General features: G+C 25.6%; 1 protein-coding gene across 1 annotated transcript in view; it reads left to right on the top strand.

Moving 5' to 3' along the window:
• Positions 1 to 18088, top strand: part of LOC111619769 — a 79928-nt gene that overhangs the window by 1523 nt on the left and 60317 nt on the right. The window lies entirely within an intron of this gene.

Here is an 18088-nt window from a genome sequence, read left to right as displayed (position 1 = left end):
TAGGTTGATTTAAAAATTTTTTATGTTCTATTCATGGAACATTTACGTTCCATTTTTTCGACCTGAAGATGGCCTATTAACTAGGCTGAAAACGTTTGTTTTTTAAAATTATATTCATTTCTCGGCAAAAAGGTGTTTTGTTTCTCTGTATTTATAGGATGTTTAATAACACTAAATAATTATTTTTAATTAGCGTTGTGTCTCCTACCATACGATCAGACGATAGAACTACCTCTAGTCGAGGGAAGTAGTGGCTTACGTAAATCCGAAAGCAGCTCGAAAATTTTTAGAAAATTTACAAACGTATTACGCTGTTGATGGTAGAAGATGCCGTGGAAGAACAAACCTACCTTAAGATAAGCTATTATGAAGGCAAATATATGTAAATTCTTCATCACTTGCTAAAAAATTGAATAATTAAATAATTTTTGGATTAAAATCGTATGTTTCTTTACAATATTGTTCATAACTGCTTAAATAATCATTATCTTAATAAAATAGGTCATAATTTTAACCCCAAACACAAAAAAATGAAGAAGTTTAAGCCAATCGTCTACTCGTCATATTAGACGTAGCGAACACCATTATCGACCGTCCAGAATTGCCAGATGACGGCGCTCGACGGTGCACCGTTCACGTTTTGGGCTGAATACGACGGCCGCAACCTCTCTATTACTTTTTTTTTTGCAAAACTGCAGATTTTTTTAACATTAGTAAAATTACTTAGCTCAGTAGTAGATAGTAGTATGTCAGCATTTAGAAATTCTTATAAACTGTAGTTATCTTCACTAGTTTGAAGGTGAAATTGATCTTCTAGCACTTCGTTTGTTCTATGGACAAATTTCACTGTGCCCCAATTTCAGTGTATATTTATTACGGCATCCAATAAATTTGATCTTCAAATGGTTTTCGTGTCTATTCGAGAAAGAATTCCTTTTGTAGCGAATTTTGAAATTCTGGATTATTTCTTGATCTATTGGTTAAATGAAGAGACCACGGTATGGTCGCGTTCATGTATGTACTGTTATACTGTATACTGTTGTATTAATTAATGAAAATTAACTAAATAAAAAACAGAGCTGGCAAGCTACACGACTCATTTCATTTTAAGTTTTTTGGAGAATAAACAGTGCATTTATCCATCAATAGAAAAACTTTTCTCCGTTTAGTTTTCCGACTGTTATGTATAACAGAGGGAAAGTATGGCGATCGATCAAAAACTGACCCCTTCAGTTTTACATTTTTGGACTCAGAAGACTTTGAAACCGTCGAGAAATGCAAAAACACTTGGAGGTAATTTCTGTATGTATCGATGTTAGTGTGTATGTTTGTTTGTGTGTGTATGGGGGGCATGATTTAGTTTTAAGCTTAATAATTCCTGTGCTTTTTGTCGAAAATTTCTGAAATTTTGCAGATAAGTTTGTTTATTGTGGGAATTTATGCTATTAAATTTTGGTGATTATAGGTCGAGGAGTGGAGAGGTAAAGGGGATCGTGTGTATTCCCAGGAGGATTGACGATTATAATATGGTAATAACGAGTAACGTTCTTAACATTTACAAATTTTTATAAAATCCATTCAGATCTTCAAAATTAAGCTTTTTGCCATTTTATAATATCAATAGTTAAAAATATAAAAAGTTTTTCAATAAAATATGATTGCAGGTGGCGCCACCACATGTTGCTGGGAAAGTTAACCAACTCGTTGCTGGAATTTTTACAACAACATATTCCCAGATAAAGCCATTCATGAAATAACTTTTGTTGTTTCAAAACATTCAAATATTTTTGTTGTTTTTATTTGCTCCTGAGAGTCTTCATTTGATAAATGATAAGCAATTTTCGTTTTTCAATTTCTGTCATATTACTGCACAAGAACACAACAACACAGTAATTCTTTCTCTTATCTGTTTCTCCGTTACATTTTTACCATAGAGTACATAATGTTTATTGACAACAACCTGTAAAATAGTTTTGATTCACCGCAATTAAAAATATTGACAGGGGTATATATGTATCCAACATTCAGTTGCATTGTTATCTACTGAAGCAGATTCCCCATATAGTTACACATTAAATTGTGTGATATTTATAACAATTTAAAAGCCACCCTTTGTCATCTTAAAACTATAGAGTTTTTTAAAATATTCTGAAATCTTAACAGCTTTTTCGCGTATAAAAACTGTTCAATGGTATATCTTCATTGCTTTCTGAACCACCTTGAAAGCCCAATTTCAAGTTTAAAATAAGCTTAAACTGTATCAAAATTTTAAAATTAAGTTTGATAGTCCTCAAAAATTAACCACAAAATTTATTAAAATTAGAGAAACTTTTAAACATAGACAATACAAAATTACTATACTAGTGTATATATTGGTAATTCTGTACTGTATTTATATAAGACAATTAAAATAATTGAGTTATCGAATAACTTTTGGTAGTTGTTTATTAAAAAAATAAGCAAGGCTGACTCTACAGTTTTAAGTCTTACTTTGTACTGTTTCTCCTAATTATAATAGCGTAAGACTGTGTTTCTTTTAGTTTTTTTTTTTTTTTGTTTCACTGTTTTAACTGAGGAACGTTTAGTTTCTTTCTGATTTTTTAAATTCCTGAGACTGTTTGTAAAGAGAACTTTCTTTTGCGACTTCAGTTTGAGATTTATCATTTTCGATCTCCTGGATAACCTAAATCTTTTATTTTAGTGCTGAAACGTTTTCTTTTATGATACATTTTTACAAGTTTACAAAGAAGACTTAGTCCTTTAGATAACATCTTTTGGATAGAGAAAAACTAAAAATGAAATTTAACTGTATGATGCAATAATAATGATAATAATAATAATTATAATGACAGAACACACAGGCTGCAATAGCTGGAAACAGTCCATAATAGAGAAAGTAATTTATATCATACTGCACGATAATGAATATCTTTGCCTATACAAAAAGGTCGAAAAGGTGTGACTTAATAACGATTTTATTCGTTATTCATATTAATAATTATTTATAAAACCCATCCCTACGCTCAAAATTAAGTATTTTTTGCCATTTTATAATAATTAAAAATATAAAAATTTCTTTTTAAAGAATTTTCGTAACAGATGTGCCATCAAAAGTTGCCTGTAAAGTTAAGCAACTCGTTGCTTGATGATATTTTTTACAAACTTTTGCAATACAAAAAAAACTCGTTTATTTTCTTAACCTAAACTTTTTATTCCATTATGTTTTCTCTTGACTTCTATATTCATCTCTTACTTTCTTAGAATCTGTCTTCTCATATTATAATTTATCTTATGTTCAAAATTCTATTTTTAGAATACTGGAAACGGTACAAATTTTATAAAGTACATCTACTATTTACTGAAATCTCTCTTTTAAATGATCCTTCTAAATGTATTCGGTTATTCGAAATATCTCTTCAATAAATTCCGGAAATTAGATATTCTCACAAGAGAAATTCAATATATTATTAATCATATTAAATAACTTCTAGAAAACTATTTTCTGAATAGCTGTTAAAGTAATAATGTATAATGGAATTAAAATAAATGAGATAATTGATTAAGATCTATTAAATTATCAATTGATTGTATTAGTGATTTAATTTGACAAATGTTTTCGTCATTCTGAAACCTGTTACATTCAAGCATTTTCGAAATCTATTCAAATTTTCGCAGATTATATTCAACTACAAAACTGATGACGATCTTTAAAAATTAGAATTGTAAAAATGGTAGTTAATTTGCGTGTAAAACAGATTATATGCTAATATAACTTGCTTGTTCTTATTTGGCATTACAAATAACTGAAATTTTACTTTTCATTTTTCGGGTTTTCGCAATTTATTGATAGTACTTTTCTAACAAGAAATGTATATTAACTTAGTTGAATTACAACATGCACTGCATTTTTATTTATGAATTATTAAAATGCAGTAGCTGACAGACATTATTCTATAATTTAGGTACAGATTGAAGAGTATACTTGGAGCCTCTTCTGGAACAAATTTGCTGAGATAATCAAATATATTAATTCAAGTACAATAAAGCATGACTAATTGTTAAATTGATTATTTGAATTACATTAAAACAATATACAAGATAAAATTTTATCTAATTCTGTTTAAACTAATTATAATTTGTAATTAGTACAGAATTTGTATATAATAAAATATATAATAAACGTGTTTTCAATTTGATAAATAAACTTTAATGTTAATTTTATTCGTATTTTTTCTGTAATTGGGACAGATATTATGTTATATTATGATACATTAAAACATCCAAAAAATTTGAATTTTCTTATAGTGTTTTAGAATTGTGTTAATTTTTAATTAAAATGCTTAAATTCTTTAACTGAAAGTTTCAATATCAAATTTGAAGCATTGAAATGGTTCGAGAGACTTTAAATTCGGAATATTTTTAATTGGTTAAGAAATTCAATTTTTTCTTTCGTATATTTAATGTCTTAAAAACAAATGTGATATTGTATTCTTTACGAATTGATTGACATATAATAAATAAAAACATACTCAGAAATTTTTTAGCTTCTGTTCTATAGATCTAAGATTTATTTTCATCTCTAAAATCTTTCCTTTAGCAATGCTGTAAAATCTTGTTGATTTTTATCTAATCTCTTTGCTAAAGCTAAATGATTAATCGGTGAAAAATATATAATTTTATTTTTATGTCTCAAACAGTTTCAAAAATTCAATCTCTAATGTAAAATGTTAAAAATATTTAAATATTAGTTTGTTTTCTATATACAGTGACGTTGCTTTCTAAAATTTTCGTTTTATTAATTGTACGGTTCTAAATAAATTATATTAATTTACTTAAAGATATTACAAACTATAAAAGTATAAACTTATTTAAGCCGATATATATTTTTATTCTTAACATTTCTTTTATATCTTTAACAAAAACTATTATATTGATAAGTAATCTATTGCATGTATATAATTTATTTAAATCTCATGTAAACAAAAAAAAAAACTGGTGGAACTAGCTTGAAAAGTGAAGCTCAGAGAAAATATCTAAATAAACAAAACTTTTGAAAGTTCTGGCATGAGAATTCTAAAAGAATATTTGACAGTAAGTCTGAGCATGTGAATAAAGCGCACATTACACAGACTACAACTACAGGAAGTTTTGTATGAAGTAGTGTCATCATGATAATAAATCAGGAAAATAAGTATCATCATAGAAAAAGATTTCGAGCTTAACTTTGTGCCTTAAAGTTAAAATTGCACCTAAAATAATTTGATTGAACATTAGAGCTTCTTTGAGCAATATTAGTGAAGGAACATTAAGGCATAAAGTAAAGCTGAAGTATTTTTCTATGACGATGCTTGTTTTCCTGATTTATTATTATGGTGACATTGCTTCATTCAAAACTTCCTGTAGTTGTGGTTATAGTCTGTAATGTAAACTTTACCCACATGTTAAGTCTAACTGTCAAATCTGCTTCTAGTATTATTATTACACAACTTTCAAAATTTTTGTTTATGTTTCCGCTGCGCTTTACTATTTAATCTGGTTCCACCAGTTTCTAATTCTGTTAAATTTTAAAAGGTAGGCTATTATTTTACAAATACAGTCGACCCCCCTATAACGCGGTAGATACGTTCCGCTTTATAAGAATTTCACGTTGTAGAAAACCTTAAATACGTGAGCCAATCAAAGCCCAGCACGTGTGCAGTTTACGGACTATGGCTATTTGAAAGATTTTCTTCCATAAAATTAATCGATTCTAGACTAATTCGACTCAACATTTTCAAAACACGTATAATTTTTTGATAATAATCCGTATAAACTATGCTATAAACAAAATATTGTAGGATTACTTACCGAGTGTGCACCGTTTGACGACGCCATTGCTTAAGCTTGTTTTCGTCGCGGAGCAGAGCACGAAACGGCGGGCGCGTTTTCTAATAAGTTATTTTTCTGCGAAAAATTTGCTGACTTTTGGAGACATCATTAATAGAAATAATTTTTATGGCCGTTGAATAAGAAATGTTTTTTCACAAGAAATGTATAAAATTACAGTACCTAATTTATATACTGTACAGACGATAGTAAACTAAACTTACCCGCCTAAACTCTCTGTAGCGTGTAAGTAGTTAGGCTGCTCGTCCACTATTGGTCAAGGTTCGACCAATCCTGTCGCGACACGAGTCGGCGATGACGTTTTACCGCATTTTACGACTCTCTTTTAACGTCTTTATACGAATACGGTCGCAATTTTTTCGCCGCGATATACGAATTCGCATTATAAGACCCGCGTTATAGGGGCGACTGTACTAAATCTTTTTAAATAAAACCATCAAAAGGACAAATAATAGGTAATCGGCTCTCTAACGAGCTATTAAATATATATAAACTCTTAGAATCTAGCTTATCCGGTAGTTTGATGCCGCTATTCTCTCTAGTCGTAAATCTTAGCAACAAAATTTTAATTGCTTATGTACAAAACGATCCAACGAATTTATTCAAAATTTAAGACGTCCATAGTACCCATAGTGAATACTAAATATTTTAACTTTTATCCAAATCGGTTCATTGGTCGTGGAGATAATAAGGGTCAAATTTGACAATTTAAAATTAAACGTGTGGAAGACCTTTTTGTAGAGCGTTACCGTTCTCTATGATAACCTAATTTTAAATTTGTATTCAGAAAAAGTATATTTTTTTTATGTATAAGAATAAAATCATTTTTTTCGGATGCCCATTAATGGATATACTCGTAAATATTTTTCTAATTTAAAAAAAAGTATTCAGAAAGCTTAATTTTTAAATTTAAGGAAATATTATTTTTTACGTCTTCACACGCAATGAACGTTTTATTTTCGGAATTACTTTATTTTTGTATTACTTGATTGCATATTAAAGTGCAAGGATTTGAAAAATTTTGTATTATTGTATCAATTGTTGGTCATTTTACTAAAAAAAGACCATAAGTGATTTTGTTATAACTTCTAGAAAACTATTTTCTGAATAGCTGTTAAAGTAATAATGTATAATGGAATTAAAATAAATGAGATAATTGATTAAGATCTATTAAATTATCAATTGATTGTATTAGTGATTTAATTTGACAAATGTTTTCGTCATTCTGAAACCTGTTACATTCAAGCATTTTCGAAATCTATTCAAATTTTCGCAGATTATATTCAACTACAAAACTGATGACGATCTTTAAAAATTAGAATTGTAAAAATGGTAGTTAATTTGCGTGTAAAACAGATTATATGCTAATATAACTTGCTTGTTCTTATTTGGCATTACAAATAACTGAAATTTTACTTTTCATTTTTCGGGTTTTCGCAATTTATTGATAGTACTTTTCTAACAAGAAATGTATATTAACTTAGTTGAATTACAACATGCACTGCATTTTTATTTATGAATTATTAAAATGCAGTAGCTGACAGACATTATTCTATAATTTAGGTACAGATTGAAGAGTATACTTGGAGCCTCTTCTGGAACAAATTTGCTGAGATAATCAAATATATTAATTCAAGTACAATAAAGCATGACTAATTGTTAAATTGATTATTTGAATTACATTAAAACAATATACAAGATAAAATTTTATCTAATTCTGTTTAAACTAATTATAATTTGTAATTAGTACAGAATTTGTATATAATAAAATATATAATAAACGTGTTTTCAATTTGATAAATAAACTTTAATGTTAATTTTATTCGTATTTTTTCTGTAATTGGGACAGATATTATGTTATATTATGATACATTAAAACATCCAAAAAATTTGAATTTTCTTATAGTGTTTTAGAATTGTGTTAATTTTTAATTAAAATGCTTAAATTCTTTAACTGAAAGTTTCAATATCAAATTTGAAGCATTGAAATGGTTCGAGAGACTTTAAATTCGGAATATTTTTAATTGGTTAAGAAATTCAATTTTTTCTTTCGTATATTTAATGTCTTAAAAACAAATGTGATATTTTATTCTTTACGAATTGATTGACATATAATAAATAAAAACATACTCAGAAATTTTTTAGCTTCTGTTCTATAGATCTAAGATTTATTTTCATCTCTAAAATCTTTCCTTTAGCAATGCTGTAAAATCTTGTTGATTTTTATCTAATCTCTTTGCAAAAGCTAAATGATTAATCGGTGAAAANTAGAGTTTAGTTTGAATGTTCTTTGTCACGAATATCTCGTAACATATGCTTAATTACAGTCGCATATGTTACGAGACATAAAAACTACACGAAAATAAAATTACTCTAGGGCCTTCTTCTTGCGGCCCAGAGCCGAGGGTTGCTCATGACTGATTTAAGATATAGCATGGATACAATAAATTTTACTTATTTCTTTAAAATAAATAAAACTTTATTACTTTTTATGTAATTTTCTTAAAAACAAAGAAATATTGAAATAAGATTAAAGTATACAGCATTATAAAGTATTTTATAAAAGTCTTGTACACATATTCTAAATCTATTTAACTACACATAAGAGGCGTGGTTATTAAATAAGTTGCGTGATATTTAAAATTTAAAATACACGAGCGAAAGACGAAAAATCATATTTATATTGATAGCTTCTTTTAATTTTTTCAGTATAGAAATTCCTATTAAATCTCTAACCATACACATTCTTCTATCGAATCTACACTATCTATTATCAGAAACATGTTATGTCAGTCTACACATACATTAGAAAACTATACATGAAAATTTTACATATGATTCAATTAAATTTTTTCAACAGTTTTTAATATATCTTACACATAAATAACTATACAGGTTTTTATTATTTACATTCGATAGACATGAAATTGCAAAATAACGACCTGTTTAAAATAAGAAATAACGATATTTTTTTCTTTTTTGATTAATTAATGAACAATTAAAATTGTGAAGAAAAAACATCATTTTTATGGATGATATAATTTAGTATAACTTTAAAACATCCATTTTATTAATATTCAAGTATTCTTTGTATACATACAACAAAACTGCAAATAAGATTCTGAAATAGTTCATATATTAGTAATCAAATTTCGAGATGAATTCCTCTCTTCTAATTGCTAGTAAGTGAAATGTCAGATATATAAACTAAACACCAGTTAACTGTCAAATATATATGAGAAGTATCGTTATAAAATTAATTATGCTATTAATGCAATTAGTCCTTAAAATAAACGAATTACTGAAATAAGAACGATTTCACTCGTATTTTATTTGATCATTTAAAAATATTTTAAGTTCTTAAATATTTTATATCATTTTGATGCATTTTAATGTTTTAATATTATTCATTACTATATATTGTATCATTTTATAACTATTACACGATACAATTTCCATATCCGTTATTAATTTACAGACAAACATATTTAAAGTTATTCTAAGATCAGATTAATATCTGATATTAACTTCAAGCTTAATTATTTAAGCTTAAGGTTAAATATTTTATTAAGTTTGAATAAGCTTTATGAATTTTAATTGTATTAAGTACAGTACATTGTTTAAATTGTTGAAATGCTGGAACTTTATTTAAAATTTAAAATACACGAGCATATTAGTAATAATATACATGACCATTACTAAATTTTTTATAAAATTAAATAAATGTTATATCTTAAATCATTTAAGACAATGATGAGCAACCTTCCCTGCTGAGGGTAGCAAGGAAATTTCTTTGACTTTGGGTGGGCCACATACGTTTTTCTTTAGCTTGCTGAGTACTAATATACTTAATAACCTCTAGTATACTATGTTCTAAAATAATATATATTGAAGATTTACAAAAAACTAATAGGCCTCTATGATTTATTCTTGTCTTTTCACTAGTAGAGTTTAGTTTGAATGTTCTTTGTCACGAATATCTCGTAACATATGCTTAATTACAGTCGCATATGTTACGAGACATAAAAACTACACGAAAATAAAATTACTCTAGGGCCTTCTTCTTGCGGCCCAGAGCCGAGGGTTGCTCATGACTGATTTAAGATATAGCATGGATACAATAAATTTTACTTATTTCTTTAAAATAAATAAAACTTTATTACTTTTTATGTAATTTTCTTAAAAACAAAGAAATATTGAAATAAGATTAAATTATACAGCATTATAAAGTATTTTATAAAAGTCTTGTACACATATTCTAAATCTATTTAACTACACATAAGAGGCGTGGTTATTAAATAAGTTGCGTGATATTTAAAATTTAAAATACACGAGCGAAAGACGAAAAATCATATTTATATTGATAGCTTCTTTTAATTTTTTCAGTATAGAAATTCCTATTAAATCTCTAACCATACACATTCTTCTATCGAATCTACACTATCTATTATCAGAAACATGTTATGTCAGTCTACACATACATTAGAAAACTATACATGAAAATTTTACATATGATTCAATTAAATTTTTTCAACAGTTTTTAATATATCTTACACATAAATAACTATACAGGTTTTTATTATTTACATTCGATAGACATGAAATTGCAAAATAACGACCTGTTTAAAATAAGAAATAACGATATTTTTTTCTTTTTTGATTAATTAATGAACAATTAAAATTGTGAAGAAAAAACATCATTTTTATGGATGATATAATTTAGTATAACTTTAAAACATCCATTTTATTAATATTCAAGTATTCTTTGTATACATACAACAAAACTGCAAATAAGATTCTGAAATAGTTCATATATTAGTAATCAAATTTCGAGATGAATTCCTCTCTTCTAATTGCTAGTAAGTGAAATGTCAGATATATAAAGTAAACACCAGTTAACTGTCAAATATATATGAGAAGTATCGTTATAAAATTAATTATGCTATTAATGCAATTAGTCCTTAAAATAAACGAATTACTGAAATAAGAACGATTTCACTCGTATTTTATTTGATCATTTAAAAATATTTTAAGTTCTTAAATATTTTATATCATTTTGATGCATTTTAATGTTTTAATATTATTCATTACTATATATTGTATCATTTTATAACTATTACACGATACAATTTCCATATCCGTTATTAATTTACAGACAAACATATTTAAAGTTATTCTAAGATCAGATTAATATCTGATATTAACTTCAAGCTTAATTATTTAAGCTTAAGGTTAAATATTTTATTAAGTTTGAATAAGCTTTATGAATTTTAATTGTATTAAGTACAGTACATTGTTTAAATTGTTGAAATGCTGGAACTTTATTTAAAATTTAAATGCAAAACTTATTAAAATATAAATTATATTAGTTATAATTATTTTGTAAAATAAATTTTGATATTATAATATAATTTATAATAAATATACAAGTATTTTGTTTTTCGGAAGTAAAATGTTTATACATTCGAATTCCATTTTCAAAAATAGATTAGCTTCACTACTCTGTATATTATTGCAATCATATGTTTTTATTTAAAAAATATAAAACTGAATAAAAATGACATTTTCTAAACTACAAAAATATAATATTATAAAACTATAAATTATTTTATAATATTTTTATTTATTTTTTCGAATAGGAATGTTTTTAAATATCATAAATAATAACAATTATTAGGAAAATGTTGTCAGTTATCAAATCGATAATGTATCTGAATTTATCCAGTTAATTTGTAAATTTGTCTTGCAATCAAAATTAGAGGATAGGGTTTATCCCATTATGTAAATTTACATAATATATGGAAATCACTGCTCATCTTATGCATTAATTAGACTTTATAATCTTCAAAGATGTTCTAATCCAATTATTTAATAGACCCAATCTATAGTATATTATCTCAAATTACAGGAAACTTCTAGTTTACACATAGTGATCTCAACTTGTAATATGTCCTTAATCCATCTCTTGATTATACAATCGTTCACTTTGTCATTGTCATACAATCTATCATATAGGACCAATAGAATGAGAGATTGCTTATAGTTAATTCAACACCTATTTATATTTATTTACATTAAATCCAGGTGAAATGGAAGATTTAAAAGAAGATTAGAGCGAAAATAAATTATTGCAATTCATTTTGAATTAAATTTTTTTATGATATACTGTACTTTAATATTTTTTCATGTTCTTTCTTATACTATTAGTAAAAGATTTAACAGTATAATATTTTTAAATAGAATTCAGATATTTATATAATTCTAAACAAATTTAAAACATTTTAATATAGTCCTCGTATTTTTAAAATGTAATTTAATTTGTTATAATTACAAAATAAGCATTTAAAACTCCTATATACTTGTATTAAATTTTAAATTATGATTGAACAAATATACAGTTAAATTAAATGATATTAGCAGTCTATGATAATATATGAAGGATTTTAACACCTTAAACTATATTAATAAAGTAAATACATTATTTCTGTGGAAAAATAAAAATATCTTGTTTTTACATTTGACTAAGATTTCCTCTCAATGCTAATCAAAAACTTTACCAGTATAATAAGTCTTATTAATAAACAAAGTCCAAGTAGTCAATTTATACACAGAAATGTAAAAAGTAAGGACAAAGAGATAAAAAATAAATACATTATTTTTAAATGAAATACATAATTATACTTTGTGCAAGAAAGTTTAAAAAGAAATAAATTCTTCACATGTTGCATATAGATAAATTAATGAGTAATTTCAAAAATATTTTCATTCGTATTTACAACAGAAAGTCTCCCGTTTATAACAGATTTACCAGATGGTCGAATAATATCGTTCCGGCGAATCAACAGGAGATTCAGGATCAGTTTCTGTTCATCCCTATTATATTATCTTTCCAGTCGATTTTGTCATGCCTGAAGGAACTCATATCGCCTAAATGGTCCTGTAAAGTTTAATGCACTTTAGACTATATAAAGGATTTATTTAATACAGTCTAACTCATTTATATAATCTTAAAGTGTTAAACCTTTAAGTTATAAATATTATAAATAAGGAAAGTCTATTTCAAATTTCAATACAACGAATATGGAAATTTATCAGCGTAAACAAATATAAAACGTTAATATAATTATATTGTTTGTAATATATTAATACTTTATAACATCATATGTAACGTCATGTAGAATAATAAGTAAAGTTTTAATTAATAATGGAATGATAAGAAATATGATGTTAACTTTTAAAAATGTACAGTACAATGTATTTCATGCTGTATGAATAAGTGATGAATAGTTTTATGAAACAATTTATATATATATATTTTTTCAATTAATAAAAATGATATTGCCAAATCGTAGAAAAGGTTTTCAAATAGTTTTTAAAGCATTGTTTTCTAGATTTTAATTCAAACGTTTGAATTAAAATCTTGAAACAATGCTTTAAAAAAGTAACTTTATTTCTGTAATTGTGAAAAATAGAACGAGACTTTAGTTTTTAGCATCAAAATTACAACATTAGAATTAAATAGTTAATATAATTATATTTTGTTATCGTTGTATTAAAGATTTGATTCTCAATTTTTTAAATGCAATCGCATATGTTAATGCTATTATGCATTTATTTTATACAAAAACTATTCAAGTTTGCTTTTGTTGGGCTTAAATTTGAAAAAATTGTAGAACTACTTTGTAATAATTTCGCTACAAATTCCCACTGTCATCCGTCCGTCTGTTCCGCTGTCTTTCCTTAATCTCGAGAAAGGAGTTGGATAGATGAAAAACGAGACAATATGTGAAAACCTTAGGGACAAGAAACCCGATTAACAATATATAAACTTCCGATGCAAAACGGATATCATATTATTTCAATTCAAACTTTTTCACTGAAAGGTATTAGATAGATGACCGGCACGACTTTATTGTTAAAGGAAAAGTATGATTTATGAGGGGCAAGACACTACTAATTTGAGGTGGAGAGCATATATTTTAAATTAAGTAAATTGAAAATATGATTAAAAATTGCAGCCTGGCATTGTGACGATGTCACAATAAATAATCGCTCGTTCTTTTTTACATTTATTTCGTTGTCATATTATTATTTGTTAAAGACTCCTGAAAAAGATTTAGTTTAAATGTCACTCGGTCTTTCTCAATTTTGTATTTAGATTAATCGATTATTGTAACCATATAAACGAAAATAAGTTATTATTATAATTATTAATTTATTTATATATTTTAGTTTCATTTATTTATATAATAGATTATGATTTAATTTTATTTAACGAGAATGTGAAAGCATTGTTTAATATTTTGATCTATATTCAAATTATTAGCTCAAAACACTGATTCATTTCTTTCTTCCAGGATTTATAATGATCAATTGTATCGATTATAAAAAAGTAGCAAAACAAAGTTCGACATATAGAAACTAATTAACACAGACATTAATGTTAAACAATTGCATTTAAAATTCAATAGAAAATAACGAATTTAATCAAAAACCAAAATTATTTGTTTTTTATTATTTTGAATGGTTATAAGCATTTCAATTTTCTTGTATTTTCAGAGAAATATATATGTAAAAATATATAAGTATTATTTTATTTTATTTTATTTTGTAAAGTAAGTAAATTTATTTTTACATAAATAATTCTAATATTGAACTACATCATAAGTATTTTTTAAAGAAAAAAAATATATAATTTATAAGAGCTCTATTTGTTTTTATCATAAGGAAAAATAAGGAATTTTGTATATTAATTTAATNCCAATCGAAACAGGAAAGTATAGAAACTCACATTAGGAGCATATAAAAAGCTAAAATTAAATATTTTAACCAATATTTTTTTTATAATTTTATAATTTTAGTTAGATGAAAATAATTATTTAAATATAATCAGATAAAAACGCTTCCTTTGTTATTCTTTGATTATTGTAAAAATTATAATTTTAGCTTTAAAAATAATAATTATAACTTTAAAATAATTAATTTTCGATTTCGATAAATTTAATTAAGAAATATTTGCATTTTGAAAATTTTTCTTTTTATTTTAGTGTAAAATAAACGAATTTTTAAATTTTAAATGCTTTCTATTTGTTAAAGATGTTGACATTGAGATGCGCTAGTCAACAAACACAAAATATTTAATCGGATAGAAAAATGCCAAAACCTATAAATAAAATTCTAAAATTTTGTATAAAATAAAAATAATTTTTAATATTTCATTTTATATTGCTAAATTAATAATTTTAAAAAATTCTAGACAACATTCCTCTATACAGGAGATATAAAAATAAGAGATAAAAACAGAAATCGTATGTTGTAAAATAAAGAAATCTATAAAAGTATTTGAAGAGAAAAGAGGAAAGAAATGTTCACGAATTATCATCAAATAGGAAATAAACTGTATCTGGATTTACACGTTATTTCACGTTATATTAATTGCACTTTTAAAATGTGCAATTAATTTTTGAATTTTATAATTTTTTAACATTATTAATGATCTGGAGGTTTTGTTATGAGACTGTTTAATGTTCAAATCGTTTTCTTTTCTAGAAAAGAAATTTTAAAAGTACTAGGGGCATTTTCTAATGCCGTCATTTATGAAAAATATCTAAAAAAACTGTACTTGGAAACAGCAGAAAAAGACGTCGACAGTAGTATACCCGATAATAAATGATGTGAATAAAATAAAACTTTATTATAGTACTGTATTTTCATTAGTAGATTGTACATTATTGCATGGTTTTTAAATAAATTTAATTGTTTGCAACAAAAACGATCAGTTTTCTTAAATGGCGACAAATAATTAACAACAGCCGAAACGAAAATTACAAAATTCTCGCCTCAAAAGTAATTAAACGTTTGTCGTTTAAAGTTACGACTGAATCTCTTCATCGTTTACAAAAGAAATAAAAGCAATTCTCCATTATATTTAATTATAGTAGTTTTAATTTAATTGTTTAAAAATAAATATGAATTTTAATTGTCAAATAACATTAATGGTTTAATATTTTAAAATATTATTTTAAGTTTTAAATCTGTTTTACATAAAATAAAATGTAAGGATTTATTCATATAAGATCAGTGATTTTTACTTAAGTGTTATATTTTATGTCAAGTTTAGAACAATTTGAAAATCTAGAACGTATATAAGGTAAAAATTAAGCTATTAATAACGCATTTATAACGCATGATAGATGACAACGAATGAGTTGATATATTAAGGCGAGTGGCCAGATACGAACCAATGTCTGATATTGTTACGGGTAGACGAGTTATGGATAATGTAAACGGACAGTCAGCTGTAAATTTAGGGAGTAAGCTAGGATATACATTATCCTTTCCCAGTCTAAAAATCATTTTGGTAGGCCCGACACTTCGTCACTTCGATTGCCAGTGTATATCAAGCTGCTCTTAGGTCTAACAGTTTCCCTACGGACTATCAGAAGTGGCAAAGTGATAAACGACAATTCTTCCAATAGGTACTTGCCTTCTATCTTCTGTCATGCGGTAAAATATGTTGAGTGCTTATACAGTAATACCATAGGACTGGATATTCTAAATTACACTTATATTACAGAAGTTGTTCCAGGATTTCTCCATATATATAAAAATATATTTAATTTTAAAAAAATAATGCGATATAAACTTGCTTTATATAAAATTCAATTTACTGAAATTCAGTTTTTATGTTGTAATAAATCATTTATTATATTTTTACTCATTTTTTAATGTACTAGATCATTACATCATATGTAATCGAACGTATGGCAAGCACTAAATACGATTAGATATGATATAATAATCGAACATAACATTATAATATGAGAAATAATATAACCTTGTATAGTTTCGTATATTTTTTCATAAAATATATTCAAAAAGGCATGATAAAGTTTAATATGAATTCCATATGCAAAAATGAATGCCAACAAAGAAAATATATATACAGTACTACAGTATGTATTGAATAGAAAATTGTCTCTACAGAAGTAATATATTGCTTTCCTGTCTGTTATATATAACAGAGGGAAAGTATGGCGATCGGTCAAAAAATGACCCTCTAAGATTTTTACATTATGGACTTAGGACACTTTGAAACATCGAGAAATGCAAAAAAAAAAAAAAAAAAAAATTGGGAGGTAATTTCTGTATGTATGATGTTAGTGTGTGTGAGAAAGCACGATTATGTTCACTGTCTTTGAAGCTTAATAACTCCTGTGCTTTTTGTATAAAATTTCTAAAATTATTCGGAGAGGTTTGTTCATTAGGGGGATTGATATTATTAAATTTTGATGGTTAAAGGTCGTGGGGTGGAAATAATGGGGGGCCCGTGTATATCTCCAGTAGGGTCGGACTTAATGACGATTTTCACGTTATCATTATTATAAATTTTTATAAAGCTCATTCCTACCGTGAAAATTAAGTTTCTTACCATTTTATAATAGTTAAAAATACTGTATAACAAGTTTTTTCAATAAAATATAACAGATGATTTAAAATTTTAAATGAAGTTGCCAGGAAAGTTCAGCAACTCATTGATGGTTTATTTTTATAGGGATTTTTAATATTAAACTTGAACAAATAATTTGTTTTAAAATAAGGAAAACAGTGGATTATTAAGTAAATTATAATTTCAAGAACGATAGCGATAACAATATCAATCAACAGAAAAATAGTTTGAATGTAAAGAGTTCTAGCCTGTTCCAGCAACAATTTTTAATTCATAACAGTGGCTATCTGATTATCCACTCTCAGGATCGAACATTCATGCAAAAGAATACTTTTAAATTTAAATTGTAGCCTTCTAAGAAGTGTTCTAAATATGAATTGATAGTAAATAACTAAAAAAAAAATAACAAAATAAATACAAATAACACAAAAATAGTACTCACATTTAAGTTTTAAATATAACTGAAATTATTAAGCAAAAGTTAATTATTAATAAGTTCATATATTCGATTTACAATTCAAATAACTTATCTAACTTTTTATTAAATGTGAATTACGCTTTAACAATTAAAAACAACTAAATTTTATGCATTTTAGGGGAGACTGGGGCAAGATCGGCATGTTAAGCTTTACTTAAATTTTGTGTAATAAATACTGCTGTAAACTGAAAAAAAAGCTTTGCATATTGTCTATTGGAATGTTACCTTACTATAGAACTGGTTAAAATCAGTTTGGAAATAAAAATAATTAAAAT

The sequence above is a fragment of the Centruroides sculpturatus genome, unplaced genomic scaffold (genome assembly GCF_000671375.1).
Source record: "Centruroides sculpturatus isolate CEXI.00-Female unplaced genomic scaffold, Cexi_2.0 scaffold201, whole genome shotgun sequence".
Taxonomy (NCBI): domain Eukaryota; kingdom Metazoa; phylum Arthropoda; class Arachnida; order Scorpiones; family Buthidae; genus Centruroides; species Centruroides sculpturatus.
This window is presented reverse-complemented; position numbering and strand designations above follow the sequence as displayed.